This window comes from Bubalus kerabau, chromosome 2 (assembly GCF_029407905.1).
Source record: "Bubalus kerabau isolate K-KA32 ecotype Philippines breed swamp buffalo chromosome 2, PCC_UOA_SB_1v2, whole genome shotgun sequence".
Lineage (NCBI taxonomy): Eukaryota > Metazoa > Chordata > Mammalia > Artiodactyla > Bovidae > Bubalus > Bubalus kerabau.
Genome location: NC_073625.1, coordinates 4803658 through 4820031, shown reverse-complemented (window position 1 = coordinate 4820031; position 16374 = coordinate 4803658). Strand labels below are relative to the sequence as shown.

General features: G+C 44.7%; 1 long non-coding RNA gene across 4 annotated transcripts in view; it reads right to left on the bottom strand.

Moving 5' to 3' along the window:
- Window positions 1-12244, bottom strand: part of LOC129642941 (uncharacterized) — a 91688-nt gene extending 79444 nt beyond the window's left edge. For 3 of the 4 annotated variants that reach the window (XR_008709950.1, XR_008709948.1, XR_008709951.1), the window contains exons 1-2: window positions 12034-12244; window positions 11686-11766 (exon numbers count right to left, since the gene is read on the bottom strand). This is a non-coding gene — a long non-coding RNA (uncharacterized LOC129642941). The remainder of the gene's footprint in view (window positions 1-11685; window positions 11767-12033) is intronic. The other variant, XR_008709949.1, reaches the window with a different exon arrangement.
- Window positions 12245-16374: the final 4130 nt, after the last annotated feature.

Sequence of the window (16374 nt, the reverse complement as noted above, 5' to 3'; positions counted from 1 at the left end):
AAAACCTTGTGGAGAAAAGCTTTCAGTAGAAAAATTAATCCAGCATAGAATGTTAGAGCTGAGACATTTTATTTTATAGGTGGGTAGTTTTGGACTGGCTTCCCTGGTGGCTCAGCGGTAAAGAATCTGCCTGCCAGTGCAGGAAATGCAGGTCCAATCCCCAGGAAGATCCCCTGCAGAAGGGAATGGCAACCCACTCCAGTATTCTTGCCTGGAAAATCCCATGGACAGAGGAGCCTGGTGGGCTACAGTCCATGGGGTCGCAAAAGAATCAGACGCAACTTAGCAACTAAATAGCAACCCAGCAACAACAAATGGCATTTCTCAGGCCTTCGAGATTAGCAACAGCCAGATCTCAATCTCACATTTAAATATCCCCAGGTAGTTTTTTGTCTTTAATTCTCGGATAGAAATATACACTATTTAATAATCCCATTGCCCCACCTCATCCTCTAACTCCTTTTATTAAATGAATTCACCACATTTGAGTTCATTCCCTACGCCAAGCACTGCTCTGGATGCTGGTAACACAACAGGACCTGAACAGGGGAACTAACATTTCAGTCTTGAGTTATCTCTGAACCCAGTCCAGGCTCACAGTGCATTAGGAAGGCCTGATACCCTCAGCCCGTTTACCTCCCAGGAATAACGGAACTATCAAGTGAGACAACAACCAGGAAAAAAGCTGTGTAACATCAAAGGGTCTTATAAATTTGGTTGCAAATTCTAACATGTCAATGATGGATTCAGCTCATCATGTAAAAGAAACCAGAGTAATTGATTCCATCCTGCGGTGACCCACACGGCACTGATACTGGCTTCATCTGAACCCAAACCTGGGGAAAATCTGTTGAAGGAATGGTGACAATATTTAAAAAGTCACGCAGAGAACTGAAGATGTCTCAACTGCATCCCACAGAACATTCAAATGGAATTGTTTGCTTTCCCAGAGTTTCACTTCTTTGGTACTTCCATTTTGTCTCCTTTGACAGAATGCTTTTCCCTGCTTCCGCAACATTTCAGACCAGAAAATAAAACTGTACCTGCAGCCCACATTTCCATAAATGCCCCTGGGCTGGCCAGCAGGGCTCACTTTCAGGACATCAAGGGAAGTCACCATTAAGTGAACTTTCTCCAGTTAACATCTTTCTCCTTTCTGAGCCAAGTAAAAAGGTTCTGCGAGCAGCTGTCTCTCTTTTGCTTTCTATCAAAATCTGCAAGGTTGACTTCCATCTGCTAAAAGTGATGTATAACTGAGCTGCCCTGTGGCCACTTCTCCTTTTCTGCAAGAAGTCTGTGAAGCTTCTCCATTTCTGGGCTTCTCCAAAGACATCCTTATGTCCATACGTGACACTTTTGTGACACTTTGTTTCAGACTGAGGGACTCCCGATAGGAACAAGACTTGAGAAGCTAAAGTCACCTATGGCCCAAGGTTCTGCCTCCAGATTAACCATAAGGACAGAAGTCAAACAGTCAGCTTCTTATCCTTTGATCTCAGTTTTCACCCCTCAATGGTCTCCTAGCTTTCAATAGCATTCAGTATATAAAAACTTTGTAACAGTATCATCCACAGTTATTTAATGTCCATGTCCACCTAAAATATAAGCTCCAAAATCATATTTGTCTCTTTATGACTATCCTCATCGCCTGAAATAATTCTTTCCACATTGGAGGCACTTATATATTTGCTGAATTAAAATAATACATAAAATAGAGACAATTGATAACACCTGAATCTCAGATTTAAATATCCCCAGTAGCTTTTGTTTGTTTTTAAATAGCAATAATCCCACTGCCCACCACCTCATTCTCTAACCTCTTTTATTAAATAAATTCAACAGGTATGTATTGGGTTCATTGTCCATGCGAAGCAATGAATTGCCCTGAATGTCATTTGGACTGCAAACTCCCTCTGGACAGGCTTACACGGGACAAAATATTTTTCACCAATAGCATCAAAAGGGTTCGCTGGCTTCCCCACCACTGTCTTACTGAACTCATAGCCCATGTGCCACTGAGGTTTGGTCTCGCCTCCAGCCATTGGTACTGCAACAGGACTCCACAGTCCCGGGTCTCCCTCCACCCTGCATCCCAGCTCGGTCTCGCGTTGCACCCTTTCCACCGAGTGCAGAGAGCATGCAATCTGACAGGTGAGCGCATGAGCTTCCCTGTGATGTATCGCTGTCAAGCCTCTACAGACAAGAGGAAAGAGAAGTGAAACAGAAACTAGGAATCACGGCCCCAAATGATGTCAGCAGATAACTTCAGAGTTTACCTTCCTATTAGTTCTGAACCTGGCAGGCAAAGTAGCCGCTCTTTGTCTTATAGGTCAAATCGCAAACCTGAAATCAGGGAAAAAAGGCGAAGCAAGTCTCTAATAGAACATTTTTCATCCTATGGTCTCAGAGATTAGATTTTTTTTTTTTTCTATTTTTACGTAAAACAACAGAGGTTTATGCCTCCCTGTCTTTCCAAATCGTACCCAGAGGCTGGCAATATGGCTCCAGTCGGTAGTTAATAAATCTCAAGTAATGTATCGATCACTCTTCATGCTTTTTTCTATTGTTCTTAAAACATAGGAACTGTCTCATTATGTTAAGAATAAAAGGACAAGTTTCCACACTTAAATGCCAAGCAAGGAAAGAAATCCCTGGGAAGCTAATAATGAAACAAAGGTGGTTTTCTTCAGCAGAACTGTGTGCACTAAATTGCACTTTTATGTGATTTTTAAGGCAATTTGCCACTTTCTTGGCACCACTTCATCACTTTCCTTCAGCAACAAGAAGAAAAAGGAGGGCCACAACGACCTATATATTACAGCTCTAACAATGCCCAGGGCTGGTCGCTCCCGGTGCGTGTCTCATTTAATAATGGATATTTCATTTTCTTATCCAAGTTGGAGAAACTGGAAGGTACATTCTCACTACCCCAAGGATTTTTGCTCTTCCTCCCAGCTTGTCCATCAGCGAATCTTCGTCTTTGCACATAGTGAACAGCTGTATGTCCATTGCTTCATTGCCTACCGTGGTGTATACATTATACACAACTCCATTTGATACAGAACATGTATCAAATTCCCTCATTACAAAAATGGGGAAACTGGGGCCCAGTGACTTGCCTTTAACCACGCAGACTATCAGTGCTACAGGATTCAACAGCTCTTAAAGCGGATTATACAGTTAGTAGCTGAGTGAAACTAGAGAGTTTTATACCCAATCTGAGCCTGGTTTTTCCCATGTCTAAATGGGACAATGCCTACCTGACTGGCTTGTTACTTCCCAGCTCCAGGGCCTTGCGATGAAAACCCCTCCATCCCCACCCTGGAGGCTCCTCCTCATCTCCCCCTGGACTTTGCCTTAGCTGCCTTGTGTCACGTTTCACATCTCCCCAGCACGCCTTAGCTGCTCCTCCCCACTCCCTTCGGTCCACAGGCACTCAGGACACCCATACTTGCTTCTCCATTGTAATTTAGTCACCACAGCAAGTAAACGGTAATTAAGTGGCATGTGGGGAATTTGCTATGCAATGCTTTTCTACTCCACTCGATTATACGCTGTATGAAGGTAGTGAGTCAGTCTCCACCTCTGGCCACGCTCATGCTATCAGCTAGCCCACAGCAAGTGCACTGGAAGTATTTGCGAAATGAACATCAAAATACAAATCCCATAAATTAAAGTCAGTGTTCATGTTTTGTCTCAGGCCCTCTGGTTGTTGAGCCAAGCAACACATACATAGCTCTTTGCACCTCTCCCAGGTCAGTCCAATCCTCTCTTTAAAAATGACTTACTTCACGGTTTCTGTGTATTGATAGCAGCTTCCTGGTGTCTGACATTTTCTCTCTCATTTCGTGTGAGCAAAACAATTGAGGAAAAGTCAGTTCTGAGTTTAGCTCTTTTGGCAAAACAAACGTCCCTCTTCCCTTCTCCCCCCACCCAGCATTTGCCCTGAATTTGACTTCACCACAGTCTACATTAAGAACAACAGCTAAACCCTCTTTGAAACTTTATTCACCATGGCCAACAGGAAAAAAAAAAAAAGAGCTGGTGAAATTCCTTTAAAACGCGCCTTAATCTAGCTGGAATGCCATAAATTGCTTCCAGATGTGCATGATACAAAAGTCAATCAAAGCTATTTATACTGACACTCTACAGTCCAAACAATCTGAAGCCAAATGCCATGTCTCCGCTTCAACAAAGCTATAAATGTCAGTTTTGTTGAATTTGGAGAGGTGTTGCAGAGTTCATGCAAGTTTGAGTTCTTGACTCTTATAGAGCCGGCAGTAATTTCGAAAGGGGGGGGTGGGGGGAACAAAGCCATGACACGCACAAACTTCTGTAAATCCCCGTCTTCACGGAGTGTACCTGACACTTCTCATATATGACCTTGAAAGTCCCACCGGTCTGAAGACAATACTCGGTCTTATAAAACAGAAAAATGTAGCTCTTGGATGAGATGCCAAGAAACCCGAGGAATCTGGCCAGACCCCCCTCACCCCACCCTGAACACAAATAGGCACACTCGGGAGTCGGCTGGCTGCGTGGCCTGTACTGATGCCTTTCTGACACCCTCATAATCCCAACATTCTCACAACAGCCTCCACACAAAGGCAGTTCACGTTGTGGGTAACACACACAGGCACCAGCATGAGCGTAGTGCCTGAGGTCCAGGCCACTGTCTGAGGGGCTGTCACTTAGACACGATCCCTGTCTCTCCTCACATGAAATGCAGTTCCAGGCTTTCTACCTTGGTAAGCACTACAACCTCAGTGTCCCGTGCACAGTAAGCCCAAATAAATAATGGTGAGGGAATGCATACTTAAAGGAAAAGAAAACTACGAGTCTAGTAATTTCTTTTCAGGGATACACAGTGCATCCCATACATACAAACAAGTTCTGTTTCATGAGTTCAGTTTGTTCTTAAATCCAACCAAGTTAGCTTAGGTACCCAACTAACATAATCAGCTGTATAATACTGTACTGTATTAAGTTTACAATACTTTTTGCATAAGTCATACATAAGAAACAAACACAAAAATGAACATTTTTCATCTTAGAGTACAGTACCTTGCAAAGTACAGTAGTACAGCAAAGCAGCTGGCATCCAGGGGCTGGCACTGGGTGAACGGGCAAGAGGAGACAGGGGAGGCGGGAGATGGCAGAGCCAAAGGGGCATCAGCAACAGGAGGCAGGGGGCCCACTGCAATTTCATTTGTGCCTGATGGTGACGGAATGCATGTTCACATCTTTGAAAGTTCGCAACTTAAGGCTCATGTTCAGGGGACTTACTGTGCTTGGAACAAGTGAATTCCGAATAGAAACTCCAGACACTTACACAGTCGACGGAAACAGCTTGGGCTTTAGGCCCCCAGACTTGGTGCTTCAAATTCTGCCCATGGACCAAGGAGTGGCATGGCTTCCTCCGGGAGGTCTCCGGACCTCAGTTCCCTCCTCGGGGTTGGGGGGACGGGACGTCTGTCTCCCCCAGGCCTGCCAGGGTGCTGTTGCCCTTCCATGCCAGGCCTCTGGAGTTCTCTCCATTCTTCTGTTCCCATGGCTGGCATCTGCAGTGCTTGAAAAACTAAAGGAGCCAGAAGCAGCTCAAATTTGGAACCAGAAATAATACAGAATTCCAAGTGAATGCTAGCCAGTTTTCACCCAGCCTGCCACAGCGCCTGGGTGGAACCCCACGAGCTCGTGCAGCTTCCCGCGGTTGCAGCTGCGGTGGGCCGGGTGAAGGGCCACGCGACAGCACGCACTGCCCTCTGGGAAGTTCCTGAAGGACGACCACCTCGGCTGCCACAGCCACTGCCTGTCTCTGTGAACACGTTCTATTACAGCATGCTGTACCCATTACTTTATTTACCTATCGTCTGGCTACTTTCACACTCAGGGCAGAGCTGAGTTGTTGCAACAGAGACCATAGGCCCTACAAAGCTGAAATTAAACTTTCTACAATCTGGCTCTTTCCTGCTGACTCTGTTTATGAACCTCGGCTCTCAAGTTGGATTCTGTTTCTGGTACCCAGAGGATGGCACATCACTTCCTTTCACTTAATTCAGGGAAGGTCCTTAACTCCCTTAATCTCAGTGTTTCATTCATAAGGTGGAAATAATAGCTACCTTGTATGGCTGAAAAGATTGCATGAAAAAAAAAATTAGGTGTTGAACCAGTTAGCACAGTGCCTGGCACCTAAGAGTTATTAATTCAACTGTAGCAGCTTCATCATTGCCACCCATCAATATTTCTTGACTTACAAGACATATCATGTCATGTGTGAGTGATACATGGCAAAGGGGAGCAGCCTTCATGTGGAGACCATCAGAGCAGTGGGGGCCGTGGCCATAGGAGAGCCCTTTGTCCAAAAGGGTCAGTGTCCCCTGAGCTCTGGCCACAGATGGCAGGTAGGAGTGTCAGATCAGGTTTTCCAGGTTTTAAGAATTTCTAAGGGACACTGGAGATTGAGATACTTATGCAAAAGCTTATTTTTTGCCTTTTTTTTGGGGGGGGGGTGGTGCATTGTGTGGCATGGGCTTCCCAGAGGGTGCTAGTGGTAAAGAATCTGCCTCCAATGCAGGACACCTGGGTTTGATCCCTGGGTTGGGAAGATCCCCTGGAAGAGGGCATGCCAACCCACTCCAGTGGCCTGGAGAATCCCACAGACAGAGATAGAGGGGCCTGGCGGGCTACAGTTCATGGGGTCGCAAAGAATCGGACATGACTTAACTGGCTTAGCATGCATGCACGCATGGTGTGTGACAGGCAGGAAGTTAGTTCTCCAACCAGGGACCAAACCTGTGTGTCTTGCAATGGAAGCCCAGAGTCGTAATCACTGGACCGCCACAGAAGTCCCGAAAGCTTCAATTCTCAAATACTATTAACTGACTAACAATGTTTAAAATCACTCTGTAAGTCTAAAACGATACCCATAATCTTGTTTTTGCTTTTATTATTGATGTTTGACTCGGTAAAAAGAGAAGGAGGAAAGGGGAAGGCCTGTGTACTCAGGGTAGAAGATTGCCCACGCTGTGTCGGAGTGGACCTGGAATACCTTGGTTCTGCCACTAAAAACCATTTGGGTGAAGGTTTGCTCTTTGGGCATCTACTTCTGTGATAGCAAACACACACGTGCGCCCATCTTGCTCTGCCTAGAGAAACCACGGTGCGTACTTTCTAGCCACACCCTCTCAAGCATTTATTTCACAGCTACTATGTGAAATGCTACACACCACAATGCTCTGGTCCTCCTGACATACACCTAAGAGATGTGAGATACACGCCAGCGTCCACTTTTAGCCCCCATGGTAAGCAAGGGAGCAGAGGCTCAGAAACACCCTCAGGGCAACGCTCATTCTGCTGAGGTGACTGCATCTCACAGCCTCAGAACAACTTGAAAATTTTCACAGTCCATCATCAGGAGACCTAGATTTTACCAGCATTTAAATCGTCTACTTTTCACTTTCTTATGAGATGAGGGCTGGGAGAGACCTCCATGTACATAAATTTTCAGCGATATGAGATAGAATGCTTAAGCTAACAGCGGCTGTGGAACTTTGCATTGAGGCCACTTCTGAGCTGAGGTTTGCTCCCCAGAACCCCCTTCTCTGAATGGGCTCATGTTACAGAGGGTCAAGAGTGGTCTGCCTGAGACCTGGAAGCCTGGTCTTCAGTTTCTCACCACCTTCGTTTATTCTAATTTGTTCATCCTCCTATTCACATCCAGCTCTCGCTGACCACTGATCTGGCCATCCAGCAACATCCTCAGGCTCCTGGTCGGTGCCTGGCAGTGTATCCACAAGGGGTAGCTGCATAGCACGGCCTTCCTCAGCTCCGCCAGCACCCTCCACCCGCTTTGCAGCCCCATCTTGGGGGTTGGGGGGGGGGGCCTGGGTCTCAGATTTACTAATTGGTGATTTCTCTGATTCTCCCTTTCAGACGTTGACTTCCAAGCTCCTCATGCAGTTGAGTAAGATCTGATTCCTTTGCTGTGCACAAGCTTTTAAGTGTAATTAGGTCCCATTAGGTTATTTTTGTTTTTCTTTTCATTACTCTAAGAGGTGGGGGTTCTAGAGTAACGTTTGCTATGATTCATGTCAAAGAACGTTCTGCCTATGTTTTCCTCTAAGAGTTTTATAGCATCTAGCCTTACATTTACAGCAATCCTACTCTGGGGCATATACCCAGAGAAAACCATAATTTCCAAAAGATATGTGCATCCCACTGTTCACTGTAGCAATATTTACAATAGTCAGGACATGTAAGCAACCTAAATGTCCATCAACAGAAGAATGGATAAACGGATTGGGACTGACGTATACCCACTACCAACTATAAAACGGGTAACTAATGAGGACCTACCATGTAGCATAGAGAACTGCTCAGCGCTCTGTGGTGACCTAAATGGGAAGGAAATCTGAAAAGGAGGGGACAGATGTACACATCTAGCTGTATTCACTGCATGACGTAATGTATTCTCCTATGACTGATAATTGCGTCGTTAACCACAACGTAACTTTGCCCTTTTATCTTTGTTAAATTTTGTGAGAGATGTGTAGGATGAATTCACAGAAGCTGAGTTGCTAGAACAAAGGGAGGATTCGGTTGCAATCCCTGCCCGGGGAACTGCACCTGCCTGGCCCCTGCTGAAACACCCTCCACTGATCTCTTAACAATTTATACTTCCACCAAGAGTGTATAAAAGTGCCTGTTTCCCATACATCCTGACCCGTGCGATATTGATCAAGCTTTTCTACCTCTGCCCATCTGATTGGGGAATAACAGCATCTCAATGTTGTTTAAAGACAACATGGCTCTACTGAACGCACAGTAGTGCCTGGAGTTCTCACCTCTGCTTCCCTTCACTGCCACATAATCAATCAATAAACCAGACTCACCCTGGGATGGATTAACTTTATAAAGCAATAAGGGAGCCTTAGCATTTATGTAGCACTTCAACTGATGACTAGAACTGGCTTCAAGGGGGGAAAAAGGATTGCAGCTAATTATCCTAGCCCACAGGGACATTAGCTTTTACTGTCTTTGTTTTCCCACTCTTGCCTCAGGTAAGTGGAAGGTGTGGACAGGCAGGCTCTAATATGCAGACTTTGGGTTAATGAGGATAAACAGTGAGCTCACTGATTGCAGACGTCTTTTACAATGCAGTTTCAGTGGAGGCTACTGTTGCCAATGCTGGCTAATGTTGGTAACAGGAAAAAAAAAAAAAACAATTAGTGAATTCTAGCCCTATTAATAGTTTCTTGGGAAAGAAAATGATTTTGTTTTAATTGGTACTCTGCCTTGATTACAGGGTTAGTAGATAGATGGGTACGGATGTTTAGGGCAAAAAAAAAAAAAAAAAAAAAAAATCCTTCTAATGGCTTTAATCAGGACAAAATCTCCCAGGAATAATAAATTATCAGCTATAACAATAGAATGTTAAGAAAAGTAAAGTTTATTAATTCTCTTACTGCATTTTTCCTGATATTATTTATGGCAGCCTTAGTTTTCTTGGTTTTAGTGCCTGAGCCCTGGTATTAATCCCCTAAAACTGGAGTGAGAGCTTGGTACATGTATATAAAGACATGGAATTATTTACAAATGCCCTTTTCAGTTGTTCTTACTTCATTTGGGGTAATATGAAAAGTTGGAAGTTCTCAGGTATGGCTGAGGGAAACAAGTCTGCCCGGGGGCAGTTGCTTTCCGGGGCTGGACCCCAAGTGTGTGCTACATAGTAAGGGCAGATGGAAGAGGGTCCCTCAGGTAAGAGAAAGCTGGGGTCAAAAGGGAACAGACAGCAATGAACCTATTTAGTTTCCACTACCTTCTCTTGCGGAGAAGGCAATGGCAACCCACTCCAGTACTCTTGCCTGGAGAATCCCATAGACAGAGGAGCCTGGCGGGCTACAGTCAATGGGGTCACAAAGAGTCAGACACGACTGAGAGACTCACACTTTTAACTTTCACAGGTTCTCTCTGCTCTCCTATCTCCTCCCTACCTTCTCCCCACCCCAGGGTTCCAGATGTCAGCAAAACGTCTGTATTCTGGGCAGCGGGAGGGGAGGGAGCATCGTCACATGTTTTCATTAAAACAACCGTCTCTCTTCCCTTGGGAACCTAGGACATGCCTCCGAGCTAGGAAGAAGACCAGGAACCCAGCTCTGGGCTTGCCCACGCGTCTCTTTACCCTGACAGCTGCACTTGGAGGGCAGACATGCACACGTCCAGTGGCTCCCAACCCGGGGGTGGGGGTGGGAAAGCAACTCCAGCCACCAGGGGACATCCGGCAACAGCTGGGCACATTTTACGTGTCCCCACCTGGCGTGACCGGCACCTCCTGAGGTCAGGATTGCCGGTAAACACCCTATAACGCACAGCACAGACCTGCACAAAAAGCAGCATCATGTCCAACTCAAAGCACAGAATCCAGAAACCCTCAGTAGCATCTCAGAACAATGGTTTTCTCTTCCTGTAATCGGAGCAGACTGGAAAAAGTCCAGAATAACTAATCTCGAGGTGAGACTACCCAGAGACTGATTTTCTGCTATTGGTGACTGTTGAAGGGGGAGAGAGTGTATTTTTGTTTGTTTTTAAGTTAACCCAACAAATATTTGTATATCTAAAATAGGATTTTAGGGACAGACATCTGATAAACTCAGGAGTGCTCTAGAACACGACACGGTGAACACCAGCTCTTTAGCTGGGCCTGATTTCTCCACAGCGTTTCCAGGAAGCTATAGGACTTCCTCAAAAGTACAGAAATAAACCCCAAATGTTCCCTTAGACACTCCAACTGCAGAAAGCTGAACTTTCCTAGGCCTTCATGTATTTGTTTTAATACTGCTCAGAGGAGGCATATGCTAACATGAGTTACATTCACTAAATTAAACTTTGAGACTGTTTCCCTCCCTCAAAAACTGGTTAAACACCTTTGACATTATTGTGACCCAAAGGCCCCAGATAGCAAGTTTTTAACCAAAGCCAAATCTATGGGAAAATATGGAATTAAATATTGATATATCCAGTCCTCTTTATTTGATTATAAATTTCAGAATCACATCCTCAAGCTAGCTTAATGGTCACAGAAAAAGGCAGAAGAAATTACTCTAGGATGATGATTTAGAGAATAATACAAAGTAATCTTCAGCTAACATCACTAGCTTTAATGTGTGTAGGGGCTGAATATAAAGTACAAGTTGGACAATGCAATATTTTTCCTCTCCCTGATCTTTCTCAATCTCACACAGGCTCCAGCAGAAGATAATAATTATTTCCCAGTAACATAATAATAGAAAAGGTATTGACCAGCGATACAATCTACTTGATCACCCTGCGTGACTCCATTCTTAGCACCGAAAGCTCAATTTGATGGCAGGAGATATCTGTCTCTCAAAGGAATAAAGGGCTTTCTAGCTACACTATAACTGAAGGCTGTGATTTGTCTTGCCTGACACCGTATTCTACGTGTCCCCAAATTCAGAAACCATGCATCATACATCATCAAGCAGATATTTTCACTCTGGTGTGATTTTTTGAATCTAGTGTTCTATGGTAGCTAAATGCCGCTAAAGGATTTCAGCCTTCTACTCTATTCCATGTTGATTTCCTTTTCCCATTTGGATGAAATAGTAGCAGGACCTTATTGCCCATTCCTGAGATGAAGAGCAGACAGCAGTGCCATGTGGGACTTACTCTGCTTTATGGACTCAGCGCTCTCTGAGGATTATCTTTAGCACACAAAGTGTCCTGGGGTGCTGAACCGTGCTGCAGGGTCTGGGGAAGTGGTTGAGAAATGGGTCAGAATCACACAGAGAAAAGGAAACTCCCCACCGGCCATATATTTTTAAAAGCTAAGAAGGCTCATCAACAAAGACCAAAGAAAAGGCTCCCGTGGGCCATTTATCCATAAATGGAACCTGGAAATACTTTCCGCTTGGAGTTTATCCCCAGGTCCCTAGTTTTGAAGCAGTTATGCAAATCAGAGTTGGGCTAAACTCAAAGACCAATTCATTTAATTTATTTCTTACCGTTGGAGTTTACCTTTTTTTGCCAGAGGCTCCTGCTTTCTAAGAAAAAGAAACACATAGTCCTTTGCCTTTCGGGTTCCACAGCACCAACCTATGGTTTTATGAGGATCAGAGGGATATTAGATGGAAAAGTCCTGGAGGACAGACCAGCACTGTCTGCGCAGGCCTTCTCCAAGCTGTGCTGCTCTCCGTAAAACGCCCTCTTTACAAGAACAGAATCTGACAGTGCCCAAACCAGCTCCACCTGATTAAAAAGGTCCTAGGGTGAAGTTGATGAGCTTCCCTGGTGGCTCAGCTGGTAAAGAACCCACCTGCCAATGCAGAAGAAACAAGAGACAAGGGTTCGATCCCTGAGTTGGGAAGATTCCCCTGGAGAAGGAAATGGCAACACACTCCAGTATTCTTGCCTGGAAAATCCCATGGACAGAGGAACCTGGTGGGCTACCATCCATGGGGTCACAGAGGCAGACTCGACTGAGCACACACACAAAGTGAAGTCGAAGGGAGATGACCCTCAGTGGCAGCTCGGATTTTACCAGAAAACCTGGCCAAGGATGTGCCTTTCTGTACTTCAGGGGATGAGAAGTAACCTCATCCCTGGGATGCTGGTGAGAACAGGTCTGGGTGCCCGTACCAGCGCCAGGCAGGGGCTAGAGCTGGGAGAGCTAAAGATGGGCCAGTGAGGGGAGAGGTCAGCCCTCCCATGTGAATGGCTGTCCTCTTAACCCAGTTTCCCTCTCCCCCAGTGGCATTCTAACACACCTGCCCACAGAATCATTCCTCCTCACTGCTCCTCCTTTCTCTTCTAAATCCACTCTGTCTCCCAAACTGATGTTTTACCAGGATAATGGTTTCCTTTCCCAATCTCAGTGCAACAAGCCAAGCACAGTATTTTAAATTACACTTTGGCAATAATGGTCCTTGTTGCTGATTCCCATACCTCAAGTTCTTAATAAAACAGGTCTGAGTGAGATCCAGGGACTGGCATTCCTAGCAAGTTCTCAAGTGACACCGATACCGCGAGTCCAGGGGCCTCACTTCCAGCATCACCAGCCTACAACCCAGGGCTCTGTGACCGCCTAGGGGGTGGGGAGGGGGACGGGAAGGGGCTTCAGGAGGGAGGGGACATGTGGTACCTGTGCTGATTCAGGCTGTGGCAGAATCCAACGTAATATTGTAAAGTAATTATCCTCCAATTAAAAAAAGAAAAGAGATTACCTTTTGCCACCTAAAGAGATGAAAAATGTGATGGAAAAAGGAGAAAATCTGACTCCCTACAGTGACCGATAATAGAGCACGCCATCACTGAGCCTGTATCAGAGTCTCTCAGAAGACTTATCACAACCCCAAAGCGGCTCCTCCTTCTCATAGACCCTCATTCACCAGGCCTGAAGAAAGACCCAGGAATCTGAATTTCCAACCAGGGTCAGGGGATGCTGACGTTGCTGGTCCAGGGATGACACTTTGAGAAGCACTGGGGTAAGAATCCCATCACAAAATGAAGGAGGTGAGGTGACCAACATATTCTAAGTTGATTATCTTTATTTCTAGTCAACATGCAGTTAGTTACAAGACAGGTCTGAAATGGTTATGGGGGCATATATGCAGGAGAGTTTGAAAAATCCATGAGCTGATGAAGATCTCTGTTTTTTTTCAGAGACGGTCTTAAGTGCACAAAACCTTCATTTTGCTTTAAAACAACCTTTTCAAGAGTACAGCAACGAGGCGCCCTACTGTGATGTAGTCAAAACATAAAGTATATATTGAGGCTTAACTGCTGAACTGAAAGTAAAACCCCTCTGAGGCTGCCTGCGTCTCTGATATAGTTCACATAACTGCTCTTCTAAGCCAGATGCACTTTTAAATGGGTTACTTGTAATTGCCTCTGAGGGTTGTAAAGAAATATAAGAGATATTTGAAAAACATCTTTCTGTTAAAAAAAAACTTGCTAATTATTATCAACAATAGAAGTATGTTCTTTCTTTCCAGGAAAGGTATCTTCTGGGGTGATTGTATTACATGTTAAGAGATAGATACACACTTGAGCTTGGGGCTGTTCTTTTGATTGCCTTACAGCAACTCAGACATTGAAGGGACTTGACAATTATATAGTAAGGGATAAAATTCCCAATTTTAGAGTTGAGAGTCCCCTGAGAAGTCATCCGGAGGGAGATGTATTTTAGAGAGGTGAAAACTGAGCCTCGGAGAATCCCCATGTTAACAGGCTCGTTTGGGTGGGGTTAGGAAAGGAACCGAGGTCCCTGGACCCTGTTTCCCCACCCCCTCCAGCTGGCTCTTCCATATTCCTCACTAATTCAACACCACCTAACCTAGCTCTCCCTTCAAACTTCTTCCAAACTTTTCTATTTGTTCATTTTGAATTTTTCCTGCTTATTTTCACCCATACTCTGCAAGTCATCACGTCCAGTAGACGCTCCCTTTATAATTTCAGCGTAAGCTGTCTTACTCTCCCATTCCTAGGGACAGAATTCTGCTTAAGTGCTACATGGCTCAGTGGTGTGCTGGAGGTGGTTGACACTGACTCTTGAGACCCACTGTTAAATTTTCAGCAATTTGCTGAATTGTTAAACACACACAGCCATTGGTAAAAATTAAATTACATAAACATACACAGGAAATATTACCAGCAAAGATAATAAAAGACTAAAATTCCATCTCATCCTATTTTTTTTTTTTACCTCATTCACTGTTATTTTCACTATCATTTATAGTTTGGAGGTTATCCATGTCTACTGGATACAGATGGTGGCACAGCCATGGAATGACATGTTATCCATATTGGCCCAAGTCTATGTTCAATAACGTCATGTTCGTAACCTGAAGTCAGACATGATAGGAATATTTACAACATAGAAATTGGGCAGATGATACAATTAAGGATTTTTCTCCATAGAGAGATGGTTGTTAAAAATTTTTGAGCTCACTACTTGTCATGGGCTGAACTGAGCTCCCTTCAGCCCCAAATGGAAGTCCCAGTCCCAGGACCTCAGGATGTGACTGTATTTGGAAATGGACCATTAAAGAGATGATATACAGCTTTTTGTAAAAACTCATATTTGTGTGCCTAATCCAATCTGACTGGTGCTCTTATAAGAGGACATTTGGATATGTAAAAGGACACCAGGGACAAGCACATAAAAAAGAAAAAGCTGTGTGAACACACAGCAAGAAGGCAGCTGTCTACAGGCTAAGGTTGTCGGCCTCAGGAGACACCACACCAGCCATTACCTTGATACTGGACTTCTAACCTCTCAGACTGTGAGGAGACTTCTGTTGTTTAAGCCACACAGTTTGGCATTTGTTACAGTCTCCTGAGCAAACTCATACAGGACTGTATTTGGACCTGCTCACATTGTTGTTCAGTCATTAAGCTGTGTCCGACTCTTTGCAACCCCATGGACTGCAGCACACCAGGCCTCCCTGTCCTTCACTATATCCCAGAGTGTGCTCAGACTCATGTCCATTGAGTTGATGATGCCATCCAACCATCTTATTCTTTGCTGCTCTTTTCCTCCTGCCCTCAATCTTTCCCAGCATCAGGATCTTTTCCAATGAATTGACTCTCTGCATCAGGTGGCCAAAGTATTGGAGCTTCAGCTTCAGTATCAGTCCTTCCAATGAATATTCAGGAATGATTTCCTTTAGGATTCAGTGGTTGGATCTCCTGGTAGTCCAAGGGACTCTCAAGAGTCTTCTCCAACACCACAGTTCAAAAGCATCAATTCTTCGGCGTTCAGCCTTCGTTATGGTCCAAATCTCACATCCATACATGACTACTGGAAAAAAACCATAGCTTTGATTATACGAACCTTTGTTGGCAAAGTGATGTCTCTGCTTTTCACTACACTATCTAGGTTTGTCATATGTTTTCTTCCAAGGAGCAAGTGTCTTTTAATTTCATGGCTGAGGTCACTGTCCACAGTAATTTTGAAGCCCAAGAAAATAAAATCTGCCACTGTTTCCATTTTCCTCCATCTATTTGTCATGAAGTGATGTGACCAGATGCCATGATCTTAGTGTTTTGAACGTTGAGTTTTAAGCCAGCTTTTTAACTCTCCTCTTTCACCTTCAATCAAGAGGCTCTGCAGTTCCTCTTTGCTATGCAGAAGTCCAGGTATCTCAGAAAGCCCACCGATTTAAAGAAATTTATCATGGAGTAGGCAGTGGGGATCAGTTCAGTTCAGTCGCTCAGTCGTGTCTGACTCTTTGAGATCCCATGGACTGCAGCATGTCAGGCCTCCCTGTCCATCACCAACTCCTGGAGTTTACTCAAACTCATGTCCACTGAGTTGGTGATGCCATCCAACCATCTCATCTTCTGTCATCCCCTTCT